The sequence below is a fragment of the Alligator sinensis genome, unplaced genomic scaffold (assembly GCF_000455745.1).
Source record: "Alligator sinensis unplaced genomic scaffold, ASM45574v1 scaffold400_1, whole genome shotgun sequence".
NCBI classification, from domain to species: Eukaryota; Metazoa; Chordata; order Crocodylia; family Alligatoridae; genus Alligator; species Alligator sinensis.
The window spans coordinates 2035519-2046057 of NW_005841897.1; the positions used below are offsets into that span (position 1 = coordinate 2035519).

The 10539-nt window shown below is 47.9% G+C and overlaps 1 protein-coding gene across 2 annotated transcripts in view; it reads right to left on the reverse strand.

The window, feature by feature from the left end:
• The window catches only part of PRPSAP1 (phosphoribosyl pyrophosphate synthetase associated protein 1), a 43074-nt gene that overhangs the window by 20486 nt on the left and 12049 nt on the right, over positions 1–10539 (reverse strand). For both annotated transcript variants that reach the window (XM_006018304.3, XM_025197480.1), the window contains exons 2-3: positions 4230–4282; positions 1304–1370 (exon numbers count right to left, since the gene is read on the reverse strand). The gene's annotated coding sequence lies outside the window, so the exon portion shown is untranslated. The remainder of the gene's footprint in view (positions 1–1303; positions 1371–4229; positions 4283–10539) is intronic.

Consider the following 10539-nt stretch of genomic DNA (forward strand, 5'->3'; position numbering starts at 1 on the left):
CCCAGTTTCCCTCCTGCCCAGGCAGGGGGTCGGACTTGAAGATCTACAAGGTCCCTTCCGACCCTACTTCTATGATTCTATGATTTGTCTTTTTGACTAAAATACCATATCTGTAAGTTTAATTTAGACAGCTCTAAACTACAGAGTATTAAAGACAGCTTCCTAATTAGGACTGTGCAACAGGAAGGTGGTTTGCATCAAATACCTGATAATATCAGCAGGTTTTCTTCCAGCTGGAATCTGCAAGCTTGTTGAGGGACATGACTTCTTTCCCCACTTGAATGTAAGGAACGTCGGCGTGGCTCTCTAGGAAGGGAAAGACGCCTAGCAGCCGCCTCTCTTGGGAAAGATCCAAGCTGCCTTCGCACTGAGGTCTTTGTTTAAAAAAGCCAAGCCTTCAGAAGGATGTGAGTTTTAATACTTGGACCTTGTATATGCAGGTCAGGGAAAAAAAACGTGTTCACAGGATATATCAACTAATCGCTTGGCAAGACCCCCTGAGATCTGCTACACAACTCTAAGCTGAACTCTTTGCTCTCTGAACAGCCCATCTACCCTATAAGCCAGGATTCTCGGTATACTAGCAGGTGGGTTTCTAACCCACAGTGAATCTCCAGTATTTCTTTACTTTTCTAACCAACACCAGAACAGCCCTGACCAGAAAACAAAAGTAGGCCCATCTGAGGAAGAAAGTACTAAGACATGGATAACAACCAGAAGAGAAGGGCTCACAATTGTAGAAGCACAGGAAGGAAGTTTAGAGCTCCAGCATGAATTCAACTTCACATCATTACAATCAAAGGCAAGAGCAATTCAACCTGTAATGAAAGCAATCACTCCTGTTGTTGCCAGCTCTGCTGCTCAGTAATTGGAAGGCAGAGGAAATTACACATTCTGAGATGGAAATGCCCATCAAGATCATGGAGCAATAGAGCTGGGGAGGACAGCAGGGCACAGAGCAGGGAAGTTTTTATTGAAAACCATTGGTTTTATTTGCTGGTGCTTGAAGTGCCACACTTAGAACGTTTGATGAGAAGCTTTTCAGCTGATTGTGATGGCAACTGACCCACTGGGAATTTTAACAGCTTAATACCCCCCTTCAAGCCTGAAATGAAGTCAACGCTAGAGCAGTACTGGGGGAAAAAATCCAAACACATTATTAAGCTGACAAGCAGAGAGGAGAAGAGGGGGACGAACACACCACACCCACTGCAGAACAAGGCCACAAAGCTGGAAATTCCAGGACACTCCCTGTAGATAGACTCGTGATCAGAGTTGTAAAACAAAGCCATAGGTCGCTTACCTGGGTATTGTCTGTATAATGAAGATATCCTGGCCCCGGACGGATTCTTTTATTTCAACTCTTGTTTCTGAAGAGGACAGAAACATGCAGTCAGTTATCAACCGAGCTGCTTGAGAAGGAAGTGCATTAAGCAGCGCGCTGGGCAAAACTGCTGTTATGTTCAGGGGGAAGGTGTGAGAGCAACAGAAGTTACAAAAACCCACCAATGTCGAGAAGACTTGCATATCAGCCTAGGCAAGCCTGAAGGAAAGAGCCAAATGGATATTCCAGAAGGGTGGCCAGCCTTGGGAACCAAGTTTGTATGAGGTCCCAGTGACGTAGCTTAGTTCTCCCTATATTATTAGCCTGAACAGCAATAACCTTATGGGGGAGAAGGGAACCATTCAACCCTTATAGCCAGCATGAAGGAGCATAAAGCTGTGCTCAGGTATTTACCTCCTTTCTCTTAGCACTGACAGCTGTTGGTGCCACACCAAGTGAACACAGAACTATCACATTCAAAGCATCTATAACACCTTTTACTCAGACTCTTTACTGCTCCCCCTACACCACAGCATCCAAACACCCTGCTGCTGCCACCACCACGTCACTAATTCCTGTCCCCAGTGGCAGAGGGGAGAGTTGAATTTGGTGGCAACAGTGGGTGGCATATGCTTTAAGAGGCAACAAGGGTGCTGTGGAGAAGTGTGTGGGGGGGGTGAAGAAATCAGTGGCTGGGTGCAGGGCAGAGAGAGGAGACATACTGGGTCAAGCCGTGCACTGCCAATCCCTGATGCCACCACAGGTTGCCAAATCCCTGCCTTAAATTCAACATCATCTCTGTACCTGTGGGCGAGGGTACAGGACCATTAGCAATACTGAGTTCGAAGTGGGAATAAGTCTCCCTGTTCCCCCTTCACACAGTTTCCTTGTGAAGCAAGCAGAAATGTCAACCTTGACAGGGAATGGAAAGTTGCATGTTGGAAATCAAAGCCTCCAGTTCATTCACCTCAGCCTACCGCCTGAATGCCAATTTGCAATAAAGCTGCTTCTAAACCAGCTCTGCAAGTGAGAGCAGGCCCACTGGGTTTTGAAGGCTATTTTTAACCATTCTTTTTCCATACAAGAATGATTTTTTTAAAAACCTTACAAGAGGATACAGGCAGTAAGAAGGGGAAAGTTTACCGAGCTGCCAACTTCAAAGTCCAACCATTTGGCCAATCTTGATAGCTTTGAAGGGGTTAGATAGCTGAAAGATTCACCATCTGCTATGAGGAAGGAGGACTTTGGACCCTGGGGCAAACGCCCCAGTATAAGGCTCAATGCAAGGAGGCAGCAAGCAAGAACCAAAGCTAGTGCTTTTGCTGGAAGGGACCCCATCAGTACCCAGAAGTTAGAATGGCAGCTCCTGAATATAAGAAAACAAGCCAGGAGTGATGCTCTGGAAACATAAGAGGCAGCACCACCACCCACTGGGTCTGTTGATGGAGCTGGGTCAGTACACTGGCATCAGCATTCCCTCTAAGCTGTGTGGCATGCACAGGCATGCCTGGCAGTGCGGCACGAGCGCGCCTGCACAGCTGTGCATGTCACGCAGCTCAGAGGAATGCTGACTGGCATTATCCACTTCTTCCTGGGCCTCATCCATGCAATATTAGTGGTGCATTACTTACAGTTGCACCAAATCAATATGCCAGGTATCCACATGGCAAGGTCTTATGATGGATATATAAAGGACTTGATACCTAGGACTGGAGTTACTTACAGGATTATATATCACCCTGTGCACCATGCAGCTGCAGAGGTCAGCTGGCCAGGCCTTGCTCTGGCACAAGGTTTCATCTTGTTTGGGTCGGACCGTCTCTCAGAGCTAGGATCCCTCTCCAGTTACAGAACTCACTGTCTAGACTTCCACTTTGGGTACTCTGACATATCATTTTTCCTCTCTTTGTATTCCCTTAATACATACGGCAGAGGAGGGCTTGCAACTGCTAAATTATAGTGAAGCCACTGGGCTCCACTGTTGGCTAATAAAGGCGTTGCAACAGAGCACTCTGACATCTGAAGACAAGTATTTAATACGATGAAATAGGAGATGAGGTCAAACCTCCAGAACATACTTCTTCTTGGAACTCTTCAAATTTGCACTCTCTTTAGTGTGACAGGACAAAAATATCCCATCTTATGATTCAAATAAGTTTAAAGAGCAGACACTGGACTTTCTTTCTTTCCTTTCTTTTTGCAATAAAACAATGATCTGAATTTAGATTTTATAGCAAAAGCTGTGTTAACTGGCACCTTACAAGCTGGCATGCTTCGTTAACCGGCATGCCAGCTTGTAAGGGTTTGTAAGGGAAAAGTGAAACTGGAAGTGCCCACCGTGGCACTTCCAGTTTCACAGAGCCCCCATGGCCTGGGGGAAAGCAGCCTGCGCTGCCAAGCCCCAGGGGCATAGCAGGCTGTGCGGGTCCCCGCTCCCTGTTCCTCGGGGCCCATGGGAGGGGTGGCAATACAGCAGGAGAGGTGGCAACACCCCAGACACGGCGGGACGGGCAGCAGCCTGAACAGGCAAAGATGCCTGTTTGGGCCGCTCAGTTATCTGGCATATTTTGTTATCCGGCACCCTCCATTCCCTGTGGGTGCCGGATAATGAAGGTTTTACTGTAGCTCTTCTCCACTGCTTTCTCAGGATTTCACAAACAAAGCAGTCCCTTTATAGGCTGGGGAAATTAAGGCACAGACAAACTGAATCGAACTGCCCAGCATCACAGATGAATTAGGCAGAGCTAGGAGCAGATGTGCTCTCCTGACTGAAGTCGTAACACTTCTTACTGTAACGCGTGTCACCGGGTCATCCTTATGTCTCTGTGATGTGGTTAGTAGATTTGGTACTATTTTTTAAAGTTACTTGTGGAACATTTTCATAAGCACAGTAGGTCTGACTTACCTCCATTGGTCTCCTGGTACACCACAGATTTTCCCAGTTCAGCACCAAGCCGCCTGAAGAGGGAAGACAGAGGAAGTTAATTATAGATCAAATTAATCGAACTTGCTACATATCCCTGGTGTCTTGACGTATGAAGAGGGTAGAAACAAATAAACCTTTCAAGTGCTCTAAAATAGGAGGGAGAAGTACTGTTTCAGCTCTCCGATCAGCTGCTGGGATGTAACAGTTATGTCTGCATCTTTCTGTAATGATAAAAGTCAGCTAAATGGCTGCAACTTTAACCCTTTAAATAATAAGGGTTTTGTTACATTTGTATCTCTACAGAAGCAAACACAAATGACTATGACAGCTTAGAGCATGATTTGATACCGATACAATTGCTATGTCTGCCTATCCCCTAGAGATGGACAGAAGATAAGATATTGTCCAGAGCCTGAAAGTTACAGCAAGTTTATTACCAAAGGAAAAAAAAAACACCCAGTAAAAAAAGTACAAATTGTGATGTCCAAACAAATATCTACGTTAAAAGTCAAGCATATCTGAATGGCTCCTGATGCCCTCTTTGAACACTGCCAGACAGACCACCCAAAATATCAAGGCTCCCTTCACTAGTGCTACCAGTACTCCCCTAACCATGTTATTTACTCTTAAGTTACACGGTGAAGCTGGAACACGCTGTTTTGCTACAGATTAATGATGCACTAAGAACCGCAAGCTCTCAGTCAGTCCTCTCAGGATTTATCAGATGCCATCTCTCTAGGGTTTCAATAAAAGGCATATTTTTCTGGCTGAGAGTACATTTAAAGATGAAATGGGGCAGATTCCAAATGAAATGCTCCACTGAGTCATGCATGTTTCAGGCATGTTGGTTGTAGCCGTGTTGGTCTAAAGCAGGGGTTGGCAAAATGCGGCCCGGGGGCCGGATACGGCCTGCCAGGCCATTCTATCTGGCCCACAGGGCCCCTAAAAATATTAATTTTCTAAAATTTTTATTTGCCCTGGGCTGCCTGTCATGCAGCCCTCGATGGCTTGCCAAAACTCAGTAAGCAGCCCTCTGCCCAAAATAATTGCCCGCCCCTGTCTTAAATGCCTTCATAGATTTCACAGACATTCGGGCTGGAAGGGACCCCAGAGGATCATCCAGTCCAGCCCCCTGCCCCAGGGGCAGGAATCCAACTGGGGTCATAGGATCCCAGCAAGATAAGCATCCAAATGGGTCTTGAAGGCGTTCAAAGCGGGCGCTTGAACCACCTCCAGCGGCAGTCTATTCCAAACCTTGGGGGCTCAGACAGTAAAGAAGATCTTCCTTATGTCCAGCCTGAATGGGTCACGGCAGAGTTTGTGACCATTCGATCTTGTCATCCCTTGGGGCGCTCTGGTGAACAGACATTCCCTCAGATCCTGATGAGCACCCCTGATAAATATATAGGTGGCCACCAGATCACCCCTGAGCCTGCGCTTTTCCAGGCTGAAGAGTCCCATGGCTCTCAGTCTCTCATCATAAAGTCTGTTTTCTTGACCTCTGATCATGTGCGTGGCTCTCCTCTGCACCCTCTCAAGCTTCTCTACATCCTGTTTTGAATTGTGGAGCCCAAAACTGGACGCAGTACTCCAGCTGCGGCCTCATCAAGGCCGAGTACAACGGGAGAATGACATCCTGGGATTTGCTTGAGAAGCATCTATGGACGAAAGCCAGCGTTTTGCTCTCTTTGCTAGCCGCAGCATGACATTGAAGGCTCATGTTCATCTTGTGGTCGATCATGACCCCCAAGTCTCTTTCTTCCTTAGTACTAGCCAGCATAGCACTGCTGAGCCTATAAGGATGCTGCAGGTTTTTCCTCCCAAGGTGGAGAACCTTGCATTTTTCAGTGTTAAACACCATCAGGTTCCTGTCTGCCAATTTGCTGAGCCTGTCCATGTCAGCCTGGATTGCCCGCGGAGAGTAACCTCTCCAAGTTCACAGATGATACCACGTTTTGGGGCAAAGTTAACATGCCAGAAGGCAGGGAGCAGATACAGGCTGATCTGGACAGGTTAGATCAATGGGCAGAATGAAATAGGATGAAATTCAACAACGATAAATGCAAAGTGCTCCACCTAGGGAGGAGGAATCCCCAGCACACCTATAGGTTGGGGGATGACCTCCTCAGCAGCTCAGTGGCTGAAGGGGATCTTGGAGTCATAGTTGACTCCAAAATTAACATGAGCCAGCAGTGTAACGAAGCCATCAACAAGGCCAGTCTCACCTTGTCGTACATTAACATATGCATGACCAACAGATGGAGGGAGGTGATGTTCCCCCTCTATGCAGCATTGGTCAGGCCGCAGTTGGAGTACTGTGTCCAGTTTTGGGAGCCATACTTTAAGAGGGACATGGAGAATCTGGAAAGGGTTCAGAGGAGGGCCACTTGCATGATTAGTGGCCTCCATGAAAGACCCTACAAGGGGAGGTTGAGGGATCTGGATCTCTTCAGCCTTCACAAGAGACATCTGAGGGGAGACCTTATAGCTACCTATAAGCTAAGTTCTCAAAGATCTGTGCCAGGGGCTGGGCTATGATGCTCGCCAGCTCCTTGAGTACCCTTGGGTGTAAACTGTCAGGGCCGGCTGACTTGAAGGTGCTCAGCCTGTCAAGGTGTTCCTTCACAACATAGCTTCCATGGAGGGCAAGAAATCTCCCTCACCCTGGCCTCCCTGACCCACAGTGGGCAGGGGCATCCCATGGGACTGGTGAAAAACTGACGCAAAGTACCCATTAAGCAAGTTTGCTTTTTCATGGGCATCAGTTGTCAGCTGTCCCATCTGGTTTAGCAGGGGTCGTGTTGCCCTTGCTTTTCCTCCTGCTCCCCACATATCTAAAAAAGAACTTTTTATTGTCCTTGATATTTGTAGCCAGTTGAAGTTTCATCGCAGCCTTGGCTTTCCTAGTTTGCTCTCTGCAGGTCCGGACCAGAGCAGAGTATTCCTCCTTGGTGGTGGTTCCCGTCCTCCATCTTTTGTACGTCTTCCTTTTAAGACACAAGAGGTCTGCTGGTTCCCTGGAGAGCCAAGGGGGCTGCTGTGCCCTTTTGCTGCCTTTCCTCCGAGATGGGATGGACTTTACTTGCGCATCCAGGATTACTCCCTTGAGGAGCAACCACTTGTCCTGAACTCCCTTCCCCTTTGGGCTGTGGCCCTTTAGGGCCTCACTGACAAGCCTCCTGAGCTTGTCAAAGTCAGCTTTCCTGAAGTTGAGGGCTTCTGTATTACTGACTGACTTATGGCAGATGGTGAAGGTGATCAGCTCGTGGTCACTGTCAGCCAGCTTCCCTTCGATCGTTAGGTCGCTGATTAGGTCATCCCCGGTTGCCAGTACAAGGTCGAGCAGTGCTTTACCTCTCATCGGCCTGTAGACTTCCTGCGTCAGATAGAGACCTTAAATGCCCCAGGACACAGGCAGACAAGGTTCTTTGCGTAAATGTGATATCTTTTATTCGATCAACTAAATAGTTGGAAAAATTGTTCTTTGCAAGCTTTTAGGCACAAACACCTTTCTTTAGGCACAGGGGGAGTCTGCTGGTGTTTTGTGCTCTCCTGGTTGCAATAGAAGCCAATATGCAAAACGCAAGTGTCTGTGAAATTACAAATGCATAGCAGTGAGGATCACAGGTGATGGCAGACAATAGATGCGAGACAGCTAGGTGGGGGGGAGGTATGTCTCACACCTATCGTCTCCCATGGCCTCTGATCCTCACTACTATGCATTTGCAATTTCACAGACCTGCAAGAGGCAAGGATTTTTTGGGGGCGATTTCTTTTATTGGACCAACTGCATGGTTGGGATAAAGTTAGACAAGCTTTCAAAAGCAAGGCATTCTTCAGCATGTCTGAGGGAAGCAAGCACAGCTTTTTTTCTGATGTCAAAAGCACATAAAACTATCCAGCAATGGGAATCTTTTTGATTTAATATGCTAGGGAACCTACCCGTTGTTATTCAACAAAGATCCTTTTGATAAGCTTTTTTAAAAAGCGCTCCTTTAAGTAGGTTTCACTACACAGCTTCTATAAGGTTAGGTGGATGGATTTAATCTTTAACTGTATTAAAAAGTAATTAATTCATGGGCATTTGGTTCTGGATGTAGCATAGCTAGAGATCCCTGCTGAGATGCAGCATCTGTGTGTAAGCAAAACATTTGGGACACCCATTTGGTTTCGGTTCAGCTGATGAAGGCACAAGGTAAAAGGCTTCTTGGCTTTTTCAGACAGCTTGTGGTTTTGTGCCTGATAAATGCATTCTTTGCTGTGTGGATTATGCCATTATCTTCCCTATATACTGTTTCATTGTATTTATATGAACACACAACTGCTGCAACTGAGACTAACCTCAACAAAGCCAGTTTTGGACTGAACAATGAACCTGCTGCTTACACCACAAGCCTGTTTTAGCTGTACTCTTTGGGAAGGCTAGACTGCAAAGCCAGGAAGCATCCCATAATTAGAACAGCTGTGTAGGGCGAGGTTAAGTGTGCAATAATTAATTTTATTACTGCTTGCTAAGAAGCACAAAAATCATATGTTTTGTACATAAAACTTTGGCCCAAGGCGGGAGGTTTTTGGCAGCATATGGGCAAATTTATCTGGTCAGACCTGATTTAAAAATGCAACATCAACGCAAAGAAAACCAGGCTGTTTCAATGAACATTTGCATTTGAAGCCTCCCCCCAAAAAACAGCAAGTTAAATTTCTTTGCCGCTTAGGGATGCTGTAAGCAAAGAGCAAGTTAAAAGGTGCTTGCAGTGTCTAGCAATAGCACCGGCTGCAAAGGTTGGATGTAGCCAGGGACATATCGGAATAGTGACCAGAGGCTGGGACACCAGACTTCTCCACCACTGCAGTAGCTGTCTTTAGGTTTTGAACTGCCATACGTGTTGGGTACAAGGGATTTTTCGGCCTGCTGCCTCATCTGAAGGGCAATAGCAGATGGTATGCACAACCAACAAAGTCTAGTTTAGCAAGGAGCATAGCAGGTACATGGATACCTGATTGTCTGCCCAGTTTTTACTGTTGCTTGGGGATTGATAAAATTTTTGTTCACATATGACAAACTACTTCATCCAGAAAGGAATCCTCATGCCCATTTTAGAGATGGGCAAACCAAGGCCCAAAGTCCAAGTAACTTGTTTGTGGCAATGCCTCACAATAATAGTGACAGAATCAGGTGCAAAGCCAGATCTAATCCCAGTCCCAGGTCTCATCCTCTGGGCTGTTATCTGATATCAGACAGATGATTCAGGCCTCATTTTGACTCCTGGGGTACAGAATGCAAAACCCTGCTGCTGCATGAAGCCTATCAGCCAGTAATAATTTATTATGATTGTAGATGCACCTTCCTGGAAAACAGCAACTATGTGTGGGGATGCATCTAAAATGGCTTGCAACCAGCTGGCTTTAGTGATTGCAATGTGGCCAGGACAGCATACAACTCAGAGCAGATTAAACTGCCCAAATATTTACTTTAGAGGTGCACTGATACATTGGTCCGATATCAGATCGATACCAATATAAATAAAATTGGCCATATCAGAAATCGGCCTGATGCGGCCACTAATTTGGCCAATAAATGCTCGTGCGTATGTGCAGCTGCAGCGCAGCACTCAGGCAGCGAGGAGCAGAGCTGCATGCAGCTAGTAAGTCCATTGTGGTGGAAGGGGAGCAGGGAGGGAAGGGGCATGGGGGTGCAGATCAACGACCCTGCGGTGAGGGAGGGTGCAGGGGCTGCCCAGCCAAGGCGGGATGAGGGACGGAGCCACAGCTCGTTGGGGAGGTGGGTGGCTCCCTCTGCTGCTTGCACCCCAGGAGGGCACGGTGGGCGGGAGGGCCTGGATCTGTGTGAGGTGGAGTGGGTGGGCTGAAGCCGGGGCTGTGCCAGGCTCTTCTCGGTAGGGGCTGAGCTTGGGGTGGGGGCTACAGAAGGGGCTGCAACCACCCCAAATTTCACCAGAGCCCTGCTCCCTGAGTCACCCACCCGGCACACCCCTTGCTCTTCCTGGCATGTGGGTGGAGGCGAGGCGGTGAGCTGGGGTTGAACCGGGCGCATCGTGGTGGTGGTGCTGGGAGTGTGGCTACGGCAAAATTTGGAGGGGCTGCAGCCCCCTCTGTAGCCCCTGCCCCGAGCCCAGCACCTGCCGAGAAGAGCCTGGTGCAGACCCGGCTCCAGCCTGCAGCTGCAGCCTGCCCGCCCCGCACAGATCTGGGGGCACACACCACCCTGGTGCCCTCCCAGGGTGCAAGCAGCAGCGGGAGTCCATCCCCCGCCACCCAAGCCACAGCT